Raw genomic sequence first — 15,614 nt, 5'->3', positions numbered from 1 at the left:
GCAGCGCAGCAGTAGCACCAGGTGGTGGGCCCAGTAGTTAATAAAGGCAGTGCCCCGGAGCATAACCGTAAGTAGTACGCACCCCATAAGCACCAGTCATCATGCCATGCATCTATTTTTTTTATTTTAGCGTGGTGGCGTGTCGGACTCGGGCAAGATTAGATGACATACCACTGTGTGCCTGGCCTAAGACTGCCCGGCCGGCCCACGGTAGTACGGTAACAGTACACCTAATACTAGTATATATATTTATTTATATCAGAATAGGCCAGGGCCGGCCGGCCGAGGTTGATGTTAAAGAAGCCTTGACGTAGTATCATCATGATCAGCCCGGTTGGTGGGTTTAAAACTAAAGGCGGGGAGGCCCTGCCCGGCCCTTAGCCCTGCTTTGTTTGAACTTAGTATGATTATGATATCCTCCCTCAGGGCTTAACAGTGGTGGAGTGTTGGGCACTGTGGTAGCTCCAGCAGCATCTCCACAAGATTTAATGACGCCTGCCCTCCCTGGCCTAGATGGCACTTGAGACTGGGACTGGAGGAGTCACGTAAGGAGAAGGGTCTACATTGTTGGGAGACAAGACTGTGTGCGCTCCTACGGATGGTCTCACACACACTGTAAAGATCAAAGCTCTGGAATATTCTTTAGGGTCAGATTTACACCTCTCTTTTGCGTCAATGCAGAACTGCAGATGCACTTGCTGCGATGCCGACCAACTTTTGTTTGCAAAAATATTTAGCGCCGAAAAGTAGATGCAAGTATATCCCGTAAAATGGCAGCTGCACACTGACATAATTTATCTTTGCTCAATATGTAATTTTTGCAAAATTATTCACAATGGACAATTACCCATGACTGGTAGTGTTGCAGCCGAGATTCTGTGGAGTTAACGGCCCTGCCCTAGGCTTTAAATATCCTCCTCTGGCCCAAGACCTTCCCTAACAGTTCCTCTTAACTTGGAGTGGCCCGTAAATGTGCCAAGAAAAGATGTTAAATAAACTGGTTGTTTGTCTTCTTTTCTACCAGTAAGTAGTTGCGTACACTTCCGGCTGGCACACATAATAAATGAGCCCATAGAGTAGACAAAGGTAAAACTCTTTAATCGTGCCATTTGTGCTTGTAAAGTATTGTAATCATGCTTTAATATGTATTAAAGAAGACAATGTGCAAAAACAACTGACCGGAGTAGGTCCGTTAGTCAGCCTGCAATGTCCTGCATTATTTTAATTCGTTATATCGCGTGACGTAGTGGCTTCTAGCCCTTGCCCTAGTGGAGGGTGGGCATGCTAGGGGGGGTTATGAATACCACGCGCCACCTAAGCATACCAGAATTTGATTAAACAGGAGGTCCCGTGGATAGTGGACTCTTCGTGCCACTGGCTTTCTTTGTTTCTTTTTTTTTTTGCGGAGGCTGGCATAGCTGAATTGTCTACTGCAGAAAAACCTGGGGCTTAATTAAGTTTATTTATGCCTCTACTTTCATCACTGTATTATTACTACCAGCCTGCTAGAAATGAGGTAAAGTGAAGAAAGAGTACCAGCCACAGAAGCATGGTAGCAAGAGGGAGGCCGGAGCTGAGGTGAAGAATAACCTAAGTTAGAAGAGGGTGAGGAGGAAGGGTAGGAAGCAGAGAGACACAGAGGTAATTAGGAGTGAGGTTAGATACCGAGAGAGGGATAACGGTACAAGAGTTGGGCAAGGAGAGAAAAGAAGATAAATAGAAAGACAGGATGTTGAGGGAGGGATAGGTAGAGAAAGACAATCAGAGTTAAAGGCAGACAAGGGGTGGGGGTGAGAGATTCAGAGAGAAAAATAGAAGCAAGTAAGAGAGAGAAAGAATAACCGGGGAGGGTCTTGAGAGGAGAGGGACAGATTAATTACCCATTTCCTTGAAGAAAATGTAGGTGACAAACCACCCTAATTACGTATTCAACTTTGTGATCCTCATCCCCTCTTCTAATGAAAATGCCCTCCATCCCAGTTGATGAAATTTATACCTTGGTGGCTTCAGCCATGAGCCATGCATGTGTGCGTTTGTAGTCTGTCAAGAGAAGACTGCAGTGTTGTTTAGTGTTGTGCAGCAAGCAGCGGTATTTATGTACAAACTGGTAAGAAATGTTCATTATTGATTTATAACTGTCGCATGGATCCTGCTCTCACACAGAACTGTGCATAGAGACTTGGAACCTCAGTGAATTAGGGTGTGCCAAAACTCACCTTAGTACCCAAAATCCCCTACCAGACTAGCAATCAGTGTCTCATTGGTTCTTACAAACTCCCAATGTTTTGACAACCCAGAACATGGACTTACCACACCTCAGGTAATGTGGAACACATGAACACTCTTTCGTTATACCATCATACCAGTCCATAACGAGGAGTGAATGAAGACACGTGCAGGTTTGAAATGTTTATTTCTAAAGCAGTGTTCTCAAGCGCAGTATCTTAGCTAATACAAGCAAACATATTATAAACAACAAGGTTATCAGCATAGTTACTAGTCCATAAAATACAAAGGGAGAAAGGATGTTAAAATGCTAAAGGGAAGAAGGATAAATAGCACTAACCCTGGGCGAAGCACTACGCTACGCTCGCGTAGTTTGCGAAGTTTGCGCAACTTCGCACTACGCGAGCTGCACGTAGCACAATGCGAACATGCGTAGCGCAGCGTAGCGTTGTGCAGCGGTCATTTTTTGCTTGCTCGCGGTCCTCAACGTCATGTTCGCAACCGCGAGCAAGCAAAATGGCATCCCGGCAGCAGAAAACTACAGCTCGCACTGTGCAAGATGCCGTTTTCAATGATTGCACACTGCCGGATGCTTGTCCGCACTGTGCGATCATTGAAAACGCATCTTGTACAGTGCAAAAATGTTACTACGCAGCTTGCGTAGTGCTATGTGAAGTTTGCGTAGTGCGAAGCGGACTTCGCGTAGCGCTACTTCGCGAACTACGCCCACCCCTACACCTAAATCTTACCCTCCCTTGCTAATATATTATATTATATCTAAAGAAGGTCTCTTTGGGTTTTAGAAGGGCGGCCCCATACCTCTGATCCTAGTGGAAAGGGATCACATCATCTTCCACCAGCTCTCTGCATGCGAAATATTCATCAAGTGTGTTTGCATGCTCTGCGCAGTGCAATATTAAGCGCGCCTAAAGCCAGAGTTGGCCGCAGCTGCATATGTGTTATGTCTAGAACGTGCGCAGATCAGACCTCACAACAACCACTGTGTTGAAATAACCTTGAAGGCCTCGGCACTCACTGTTCAGACATAGCTTACCAAGCAAAGCTGATACAATAGCAAAACATATTATTCTCGTGTGAAGCAAAATATTTTACTAGGCTCAAAGCTCTAATAACAATATGTGCCGTGTGCAGAAGCAGCAGAAAGGTAAAATGGTGTTGAAACTTCAAATAAGCTCATGCTAACTTAACACAGTGTGAAGGCAAAGCATATCTATATGACACCCTCCCTTGATCCGAGCACGGATAAGATAAGATAAGAGGCACATTTTAGGAATGCAGAGTTCAAGAACGACAGTCAGCTCAAATTTGCGCAAATGAAAAAGATTTAAAAATGTGTCTTTTAAAATTCTTATAGTCAAGCAAATTTAGTCATAGGCCGTAGCAAAGTCAATAGGCCTGGGGCAGAGAAAGTTTTCATATGCTAGAAAAAATATTAATAATTAAAAAAATGTTCAATGTCCAATAAATGACGATGACACACTTCATCCCAACATTGAATATGCAAAATATGCAGCAACAGGTTCCAATAGGAAGTCACTGTTCTCATCCGAAAACAGTTCAGCCATCCAATTTAATAGCGGGAAAGAACATACATGCTCTTCAATTATCGGAGCCCCTAGCACCATCAGAGGACAACTCGGTGCGTTCTCAATGAAGCTGTGTGCCAAGAAATCTTGCGCCGCTGCGAATACATTCCAACGGCCCAGTATTCCATGCATTGCTGCAAAGGCCATAATCCCTCTGTCAGAACAAAGCAATTCATGAGCAACTAAGGGGCTCATAAGCTGGTTATAATCCACATCGGGAGACACCGTATTGCAGAGACACAAATCCAGGGCCCAGTCGAAATCGCAACTCAGGCAATGAAAAACAGGCTGCACACATGTAAAATAGGAAAACCGAAACGATAATCCATAAGCAGCACTTAAGGTTGCAAGAGGCAGCGCTCCATAGTATTTAAGCATTCTTTTGCGAAACAGTGCCAGACGTGACACCTTGTCTCGAAACACAGGACGTGAATCCATTTTGAATGAAACAAAACAGCAAAAGAACGCCTGCAGGCAGAGCCAGTAAAATGGGAAATCCACCAAATAGGCTGGAAAAGATTGAATGAAAGAAAGTAGGAAAGACCCCGAATATAGTTTGAAATGAAGTCACAAGGCCGCTGCTAACCACTTTAAAAAAGTACGCCAGCCCCGTTGTGGAGGATGCATTAAAGATTGTGTGAATTAATTCACCGAAATGCAAGGGCAAGTCAGTGTTTAATAAAGCATGGACCTCTGTGCGGGTGTTAGCCAAAAATGAATTAATTAAAAAAGAAACCGTTTGAAAAGATTCAAGCTTGAAAAGACCTATGTAACTATAGTAAAAGGAAGCGACCAGGCTTTATGGAGATAAGAACTACCAAGAGGCTCGTATCTACCAACGGCAAAGTACTTCATACAGCTTTTGAACTCGAACAGGGGAAACAGGAGAGTTATCAATCTGTGGATAAGCCACGTTGCAGTATTGGCCTCTGCCACAGAAAACGGTAAAGACTCCAACCTCTCAATTTGTAACATGGAAAAAGAGGCATCTTTCATTGAAAGTAAACGCTGTTTGTCAGTCAAATTAAACGGGGCAAAAAGGGAAGAGGTATTCATGTAATGCCATAGCACTTTTCCTGCCTTAAGCGTCTGCAGGGTCCAAGCAAACTGCATATTAGAACGCAATTGATTTTGACCATGGTACAACACAGACACTTCATCTTGCACAATATCAACAACAGATGACACAATATTATCCAACGTGTAAATGCAGGAAGAAAGCGTGTTAATGCTATTATCTACAACTGCTAGCACTTTTTCTAAATTAGCTTGATCTATAGCCCTAAGGCGGGTAGCAGCCTCAATCTGGGATGTTTTCCAGAATTCGTTATAAACAGCATATATCCACCTTTTAGATCTACCTTTAGCCGGGCCTTTTATGAAATCATTCAGATCAACATCGTCGGTCAGTTTAGATAAATGCTGTTTAACTGACCTCAAGGTTGAATGTTTGAGCCAATTCTGACATAATTTGCCTACAGAATAGGTAGTCACAGAATGGTCACTTTCAAAATGGGGATCCACCCTGACCTGTGTAAAGCCTTGAGCTAAACCCAGAAAACGATGCTGGCACGAGTCAGCACTTTGTGCCAGAGCAACCAGCCATTGGGATCCAAACTGGATATGTTAAAAGAAGAATTTAGCAATAGAGTTTGCAACTCTCTAATCGAAAACTTTGTAGTATTACCCCAACCTGAATATTCTTCTAAGTCAGGGAAAGAAGGAGCATTTAATTTTTTAGTGGTAGCCAATCCAAAGCATGTTGTCTGTGAAATTGTAGAATTCAAAAACAACATATGATTCGGGATGAGACATGCACGGTGCAAAGCCTCAGTGCCTTGCACCTGCCAAATTTTAGAACCCCTAACAGATTTAAGGTCAACTGTTTCCTTCCACAACTCGTAACCTCCAACAGGTAACTGGTCTAGAAAGGACTTCGAGTACAATATTTAGTATCGGTAAGTCTAACTGTGCATGTGGACTTTTCGGTCATATTAAAATAAAAAGCATTGGGATTTGACTGATTAAAATCTGTAAAATAAGTGAACCTTTTAAAAAAGGAAGCAGAACTGCCTTGTATAAGAGCTGGGCAATGCTCCCATTGTGTATAATTTACAGTGTTCCTCCAGGTATTAGTTTTATGCAGGTAGTGATTGCCAAAATGTTGGTAATAATATAAATCACCGTAATTAGCAGATTCTAAATACAAATCTTCAGCATCAAAGGCAGCATAATATTTCAAATCAGAAAACAACGCTTCTACGGCCTGAACATCCCAATCATCAGAACGTATATTTTGTTTAACTACATCCCCCATGTTAACTCTAAGCACATTAGGGACATTTATAACCTCAGTGGGGCCATGGATTTGAAATTTAACAGCATCCCATACAATCCCATCTAGGACAGGCCAAGCAGTGATACTAACAAAAGCCAAGTCTCTCTTCAATCTGTGTGATGAGGAATGGGGTGCCAATGTTCCATTGATATGTTGAATGCATGTTCTCTCCTCGACATAGTGTCCATTGACGAGACGGAAAAAATAAAACACAAAACCAATTGACATAAAAAGGTAAATCGAAAAAAGCACCATCCAAATATAGGTCCATGGGGGAATTAAAAAATGTTTTTTAAACAGTCTTACATAAACAGTAATCCTTGAAGGCTTTCTTGATGTGTGTGAAACAGTGTCAAATGAAAATCTGGATTCTGTGGCCAAGCAAATTTGTAAATCAGGCATTGATAAGTCAGTTGGGTAAGTGCAGTCAGTTTCATCAAGTTGAGTACCAGGCAGTGTACTCAATAAAGGACTAGAAATTGCAGGCATCTCAAGGGCAACATCAGGCACAGGATTGAAAGCCGGGGCCAAAACAGAATTTCTCACAATCGAAGGACATGAGAACGCCGGTGTCATACTAAGATGAATCGGCCACTCTGTGTATCTTGACATTGTCAATGGAGATATACCTGTTTTCCTTACGACCTGGAAGTGGTGGTAAAATTACTGTTCTTGTGCCCTTCACACCAAGCACTGGAACTGGAGCTCGATAAGAGGGACCAAATTCTTTCTTGTTTTCGATCTTCTCCTGAACCAGTTCTCCAACTTGGGGTAGCCAGCCAACTACCGGGATCTGCAACGCATCATCCGAGGTGGAGGGCAAATGTTCCTTTGCGAGACTGTCTCTCGCCTCTTGTAGATTCTGTAAAACATTGCAATGTTCATCTACGTCAAAGGAGGCAGCAACAGCCGCCGAGTCTAGACCATCAAGGTCCGATACGAACATCTTGATACCAAAGAGCATTTCGTATGGAGTCCGCCCACCCAGAGACCTTCTAGGGAGATTATTTAGAGCATGCTGCACGCTAATGAGGTGGGCCTGCCAGTTCCTGCCAGTGCCTATAACTCTAGCTATCAAAGACTGCTTTAAATCTCGGTTCATCCATTCCACAACACTATTACCCTCAGGTCTGTATGGAGACGAAAACTTGACTTGGACCCCCAACGAACTCATGGCATCCTTATACGCCTTAGAGGCGAAAGCCGGACCCTGATCCGAATGGAAGGCACCACAGGCAAAAATCCCTACAAAGACACGCAATTCTCTTATGACAGTTCGTGAATCAGCGCTGCGGTGAGGCCACACCCACACAAAGCGTGTGCATGAATCAACTGCTACTAAGATGTACTTATACGCAGTATCAGAAGAAAAAGGACCGCGTGATCTAAGTAAACACAACCTAGTGGTTTATTAGATATGTACAACTTTGTCTGGGGCGGACATGCAGCAGTTGAAGGCTTCATGTGCTGGCAAATGTCACATTAAAGGACATAATCACGCGTCTGTTTGTAAGTCCCCGCCACCAGAAACGCTGTTGTAACTGAGCCACAGTAGCCAAAACGCCCGCATGCGCAGACGCAACTCGTTCATTGGCTGCTGTGAGCAACGTGTGCCTACGATCTGTGTTGGGAATCAACCTCTCACCAACGTCAGGTATTTACACATAAGGAACTTTATCAGGACTTAAGTGGTATGAATACTTTGAAGGGAAACCCTTAGGATGTTTACTTCCCTTCTCAGTCGCAGCAACAGCTGCCAAAATATCATCATCAATCTTACTTTTGGACCGTGTAACTGCTGCAACCAAATATGATGATACTGCTGATTTCGCGGCCTCATCGTCCAATGAATTGCCAACAGCGTGGACTCCTATGCGCTGATGACCTAGAGTATGAATTACAAACACTAGTGGCAACTGCTCTTTAAGCTCAGCCACTCGGACCCAGATCATTTTATGTTTTATTGTGCTACCTTTGGAATCACGAAAATCATTCTGAATCCAAAAGAACAGGTTTTCATTGTAAGACTGGACACAGTAGTAAGAATCACTCACAATAAAAGTTGTCACACCTGGATCAGCGTACTCCAATGCAAGCATCAGAGCACGAAGCTCTGCCAATTGTGCGGTGCAGTCCCCTAAAGTCTGCGTGTGGACGACTCTGGACTTGAACTCATTATTCACCATGGCACCTACCACAATGGCGCAAGCTGAAACGTATGCGTGTTTAGACCCATGCGCAACTTGCGCTGAACCATCAGTGTATATGATGCAATGGAAATCCTCCAAAGGCCGCATAACCAAATGTGCAGGATGAACAAATTCATATTGCAAAAACTCCTGCGACTGTAAGGAGGCATCAAAAATAAACGTGACATCCGGAGATGTCAATGATGCTGCCCATTGTATCCACCGTGGGTGCAAAGCTTTAGAATTTTGTACACTGGCTTTCGTAACTGCCTCCAAAGCAGGATACGGGATAACAACCAACATGCGTTTTCCCTGTGACAACGCACGTTCCTTAAGAATCGCCATCCGCACTGCTGTTAAAACTTTTTCCACAGAGGAAAACCGCATTTCAGCCAAAGTGTACAAGTGTGACTTATAAGCAATAGGTACTGTGTCTCCTTTGTTAAAAGTAAGGTATGTGAAACACACCGCCCCAGGGATGATTCTTATCACCAGGTTGGTGTGGTTATCACAAGTCAGTAAGAATTTAGATTCTAGAAGATCAGCCTGCAAAGATTGCAAAATAGCTGAGTGTTCTGGCAGCCAGCACGATTTGGTAAAAGTAGGTTGTATCAAAGCATACAAAGGTGATACGCTGGGCATATTCAAGAATGTATGTATGCCCGAAATTCAAAAATCCCAGCAAAGACTGTAATTTTTCCAGAGTTGTAGGAGCGCGCAATTGTGCGCATTTCTCCAAGAAGTGAGGAGCCAATCCTCGACCTTCATTGTTGAGCTCATAGCCCAGGAACAACACTGTGTACTCAGCAATGTGGGACTTTGCAAAGTTGAATTTGTAACCGAAGTCCGCAAAGTTACAAATTATGCAGTCAACGTGACACAGATGCGCCCAAAGCTCATCGTCTGTGAGATAGATGTCATCCACATATGAACACGCATCAGTGTCCACTCTCTCTAAGAGAGAGACAATGCAGGCAGCAAACACGCCTGGACTATTCTTATAGCCCATCGGTAAACGTTTGTATTGGCGCTGTTTGCCGCCACTTGTAAAACTGGTCCATTGGGAACTTAGACGATCTAAATTGTGGGCAAAAATGAATTAATTAAAAAAGAAACCGTTTGAAAAGATTCAAGCTTGAAAAGACCTATGTAACTATAGGTAGGTTTGTCCGACACCACCGTCTTCCGGAAACAATAGTGAAGGGGGTTAAGGACTGATAGAAGCACTACTCAAGTGTCATGTAATAACACCACCAACGGTTGGGCGCCATGTCGCAGGGATCCTGCTCTCACACAGAACTGTGCATAGAGACTTGGGACCTCAGTGAATTAGGGTGTGCCAAAACTCACCTTAGTACCCAAAATCCCCTACCAGACTAGCAATCAGTGACTCATTGGTTCTTACAAACTCCCAATGTTTAGACAACCCAGAACATGGACTTAGAACACCTCAGGTAACGTGGAACACATGAACACTCTTTTGTTATACCATCATACCAGTCCAAAACGAGGAGTAAATGAAGACACGTGCAGGTTTGAAATATTTATTTCTAATGCAGTGTTCTAAAGCGCAGTATCTTAGCTAATACAAGCAAACATATTATAAACAACAAGGTTATCAGCATAGTTACTAGTCCATAAAATACAAAGTGGAGAAAGCATGTTAAAATGCTAAAGGGAAGAAGGCTAAATAGCACCTAAATCTTACCCTCCCATGCTAGTATAATATATTATATCTAAAGAAGGCCTCTTTGGGTTTTAGAAGGGCAGCCCCATACCTCTGATCCTAGTGGAAAGGGATCACATCATCTTCCACCAGCTCTCTGCATGCGAAATATTCATCAAGTGTGTTTGCATGCTCTGCACAGTGCAATATTAAATGCGCCTAGAACGTGCGCAGATCAGACCTCACAACAACCACTGTGTCGAAATAACCTTGAAGGCCTCAGCACTCACTGTTCAGACATAGCTTACCAAGCAAAGCTGATATAATAGCAAAACATATTATTCTCGTGTGAAGCAAAATATTTTACTAGGCTCAAAGCTCTAATAACAATATGTGCCGTGTGCAGAAGCAGCAGAAAGGTAAAATGGTGTTGAAACTTCAAATAAGCTCATGCTAACTTAACACAGTGTGAAGGCAAAGCATATCTATATGACATCCCAGTTGATGAAATGTATACCCTGGTGGCTTCAGCCAAGACCCATGCATGTGTGCGTTTGTAGTCTGTCAAGAGAAGTCTGCTGTGTTGTTTAGTGTTGTGCAGCAAGCAGCGGTATTTATGTACAAACTTGTAAGAAATGTTCATTATTGATTTATAACTTTTAAAAGTTTGCAAGCGCAAGTAATGCACATAAGGTGATGGCAGCACTTGGCAGTGGGGGCAGGCACAGCTTATGATTCACACTTGGGAATCTTGCACTGCTGTCACTGCTTTCTCTGAGTCTTGTTGTGTAACTGTTCTTTGCGTTAGGGAAGCTTGCGCTCTTGTTGTCAAAGCTATACCTGTGTTATATGCTGCCAAAGCCAAAATGATTGACTCAGTCTCTATGAGGGAGAGGGCCCAGGGGTGCACCGGTGCAGAGATGCAAAGAGGTGGAGCATATGTACAAATATGGGTAGGTTTCCCTCCCATACACACAGCGGTGTATACAGGTGGCTGTGTGTGTGTTGTCTGTGCGTGTTGCTTTGTGTCTGGCTCGGGTACTTTGAAGCTGAAAGTTGAAAGAGGGCATAAGGTAAAGCTAGTAAAGCCTATAGCTAATTCCCACAAGCCCAGCGGTTCTGCTGCCTCACATATACTTAGAGCCCTTTTTTTACACTGTGGCATTTAACATTTTCTGTATATGTGATACAATGTTTTTCTTCCAATCCGTACTCAGATTTGCTCTTAATACAATGAAATTCCACATACTGGAATGCCAGGATCTCCTTTTAGGACAATTGAATGCTGATGGCCATTAATGACTGGTATAGATCTACAACATTCCAATGTTTCCACTGATCCAGGGTTTCGCCATTGTTCCTTCCTCCCCTTGTTTATTTTAGAACATCATACTATCATTGGGCGGAAATGCTGCTCTAACAGCTTTATTAACCTTCTGTGTATGCCAATACCACTTATTAAAGGGCCACCCTCTCTCTTATAGGCCTGTGTTTCATTTGCCAGGTAGTGAAGTCCTTCTGCTCTCGTTGCAGTGCGCACCCTTCGTCCAGTAACAATGACACTTGCTGCATAGCAGCCAAGGTTTCAGATTCCTATGAGTGCAATTTTCATAATTTCAGTCAATTTAGTGTAATTATGAGTGGCATTGCAACAACTATGAATGGCACTTTCTGGCGAGCAGAAACATACAAGTATCAGACATTGCACATAGAGCACTGGCATTGTCCCTTTTCGATGCTTTAGTGATTTTAGCTAATTTATTTCAAATATTTTCTTTAAATACACTTTTGATTTAATCTTTTTCAAAATGTTCACAGGGCAGGCGAACCTCCTATCAAAACCTCACTATGAGGAAGGCTCCCTTACTGAAATTCATCTGACTTTTTGCAGTGCCATTTAAGGATGTGGTTTGAGCTAATAGAGGAAGTGGGTGGAGCCAGTGGAGGAAGTGGGTGGAGCCAGCAAAAAGTAGTTGTGGACTCCGACAAAGATTTGAGCACGTGCACTTCATAGTTTACAAATTAAGCACAGGGGAGAAAGCAAAGTAAGATATAACAATAATGAGTATGGCACAAGACCGGGGCACGTTCTTTTTCATGTGACCCCTATGCCACACCTTTTTCCCAGCCCTGGGTTCTTCTCGCCTCCTATGTTTGTGCTATAAATAATGTAACCCAACACGGGACTTCCCTCTAAGCAAAGGGAATCTCTGTCCTCCCCCGTACAAGTTTCTTTACAGCCCAGTGAGATATGCGTAGGTGAAAAACCACCCGCCCACTAAAGGGCCGGTTGTTCGGGCCACTTGCCTGAGGCCGTGGCTCGATGACAGAGCCACAGCTAACTCATCTGGAGCACCTTCCCTTGGAATAACCAACACCACTGGTCCGCTTCATGCCTCCTCATCTCCGGTCCAGTTTCTGCACTCGTCTCTGCCAGGTTTCCCTGTTTCACTCCTGGCCTCGCTTCTCCTCCTCGACATCTGATTGCCACCTTCTCCTCATCTGGCAAACTTTTACGCACTTCCAGGGTTGGCTGAGGTCCTGGGTTCCGCTTCTCCATGGATGTCAAACACACCTTTGCGGTACCCCCGTGGCACCTGTATTCCTCTTCCAAGGGCGCACTGTCACAGAGCCCCTTGCTCCTTGGGTTTTCCCTTCCAAATCTCACACAAATTCAAACTTTACAAAGGAATTGTTACTGCTTACCTTCTTCATTCTGTTAAATTAGTCTTAGAAGGCAGATTTACCTACTACAAAGGCTAAAGTACCGAGCCCTGCCTGGATATAACATGTTGGGTAATCATTCCACACTTATTAAAATATAATGAATGGGATGCTGTAATCCTTGTATAAACGTCAGTCACAATTTTATAAGCGGCAACTTGTGAAGTACCACTTTGTCGATTATAATGAAAAAAAGTCAGAACTCAACGATTATAAGGTTATTACAGTTGAGTTCTGACATCAGTGCCAGCCAGGGTGAAAGGCAGGTCAGGTCACGGAGCATAATTGGAGCAGCTGTTTAAAGCAACAAAAACAGAAGTTTGCTTTTCTTTATTCTGCTTTATTTTAATAACTTATTTTGCCAAGCAGAGATATGTTTATTTTTTGCACCCCTTAGATAGAGATAAGCTAGCATCTGTCTGCATCTTTCACACATTCCAAGCTACTGCAGCTTTTTTGTCCTTCTTTTTTTAAACAGACTTGTATTCACTGTTTCTAATATCGGTTTGCAACAAATATCTAACAGGTTTTTGATGTGTTTAATTTTGTACTAGTGGTTTTGTTTTTATTCTTTATATTTGCAAACAGAGAGTTATGCACCAAGGGGCCTAGTTATAAAAGAAAGTCACACAGTGCAACACAGCTCTTGCTGAGCTGTGTGACAGGGACATGGCAGGAATGTGCCTTACTTAGGGCAATACAGAGCATTCCTGCCTTTTCCCCTAATTTGGCATCCTATTGGCAGCTTAGTACCAATGAAGTTACCTTTGCACATTGGTGGAAAGGTGCCTCTGTTGCATGCAGGATTGTTTTTGTTCAGGAAGGGACACATGCCTGGACAAAATAATCCTGAGAGAAATTTTCCTTGTTCTATGTGGGCTGTAGAATGTAGAGGAAGTAATGGGAGAAAGAAAGGTATTTCTCATTGTTACGCCTCTCCTGGGAAGGCATATCTTTTTGGTGCATTCCCAGGTGTACCAGTTCCAGTAAATCTGGCAATGTGTCAAAAAACATGGGAGTTGCATGGTAAAGCCTTCCCAGGCCAGCGTAAGGCAACGCAGCGATTTAAGCTGCGTTGCCTTACTCCAGATTTGTGGAGCCATTCAGGTCCATGCAAAGTGGCCTTGCGTGACTTCATAAATCACATGGAAGGTTTGGTCATTCTTGCACCACGAAACATGACGGAAACCAGCTGGTCAATGGGCCCTCAAGGTTTTAAGTGGTTTATGGGAGAGGTGATGCTGTGACAATGTATTATAAGGGATGAAGTATCCCATGGAGCACATGATAAGGATTGTATAAGTCACCTCAGAGTTCCATAACCTTATAATGGAACTGGGCCTTCGGCCTTGTTCCTCTATATATAACTCCTCGGTGACTTGCAAAATCGTTATAATGAACGGCAGGGGATACCTTATTCCTTATATTTTGTCTTATCTATCTTTAGAGTTCTGTTGACAGAATTTCTTACCTTCATTAAGGCAAATGTATTCCCTTTGCCATGCTGGTGTTTAACCTCCGCAACATTTAGAGTTCTCTGCCATGGAAGTGGAGATTTTACTACCAATGTGACTGCAGGTTTGTATACATGGGTGTGCAAACACTCTAAATTCAAAATTACAAGTTGGGGTCATGGAAATCAGCAAATATTTTCAGGATAAACATCAGGAGAAAACATAGGAATAGGCAGGGGAGGAGAGATTCATGTACTCTCCAGAATCTCTAAACAGGCAATATTCCTACCCATACAGTTATCATAACCCTGGTATTTGTAACTTCAGGGTAGGGAAGAATATAAAACCAAATTCCACCTGACTTGGAATCCCACCCTAGTTTTGTATAAGAAACGTCCAAGTAAACACAGAGGTAATGGCTCATTAGCATGAGTGTTTCACCATTCATTTTGCTAAGTTTCTTTGACTTGTGATCAGAAACATCTCTGAAAATAACCCAGTGCTTAATTTATAAAAAAAAAAGTGCAGGTGCTGAACATTTGGCCAAGGATGTCACAGCTCACTTCTTCCTCCGGTGCGCCCCACTTTCAACACTCTCACTGCCTCAGTCTCTATCTTCTAACCTTGATCTGTTGTCTGTCCCCTAAGTCTTTGCTCTAAAAGTCTGTCTTCTCACCTCTCTAATTGTTTTCTATCATCTTTGTCACACCTGGTGTGTTACCTTATCCCCTGCATTTTTGATTTGCCCTCTATTCATTCTACCCCTGCCCTTTTTCCTCTTCACTTCTATGCTCTCTCGCCCCTTGATCTTGGCTCTTTACTATCACTCTTCTAGCAGTGATTAGCTGTATCTCCGTTTTATCATTTGGTTTTTTTCCTCTATCCTCTTCTTAATGCTCTCTTCTTCACATCATGGCTGGTTTCTCTTAGTATCTGATTTGCTCTCCTTTTCTTCTACTTAGCTCCGTCTTATCTCTCTCTCATCTATAACACTGCTGCTGCCTGTGACCCCTGTCATCAGCCTGTACATGTCCCAGCTATTTTGAACTCTGCATTTTCCTGTTGTCTTTCCTAAAGAAGAGGAAGATGACATGTGTTTTACTTTCTTACCTACACCGAGTGCAAAAACAAAATGTACACCAAATGAAAATTCTTTTTTTGCATATATGAATCAGTGCAGTATAACTGGGTTATTTGCAGAACAGGTAGCTGCTCTAGCACAGCAGGTGATGTCACTACTAGTGCTGCCTGTAATTAGTAGGTCCAGGGATGGCGACGGCATCGGCATCCACTGCTCAGCTTGCTGTGACCCTGCCTGCTACAGCACAGGCATTATCCCAGCCGTAATGCGGCCAAGGCCGGTAAGTATGGCTGTGGTGCATACTGGACTCACGCACGCTCAGCAATTAC

Source organism: Lissotriton helveticus, chromosome 6, assembly GCF_964261635.1.
Source record: "Lissotriton helveticus chromosome 6, aLisHel1.1, whole genome shotgun sequence".
Taxonomy (NCBI): domain Eukaryota; kingdom Metazoa; phylum Chordata; class Amphibia; order Caudata; family Salamandridae; genus Lissotriton; species Lissotriton helveticus.
This window is presented reverse-complemented; position numbering follows the sequence as displayed.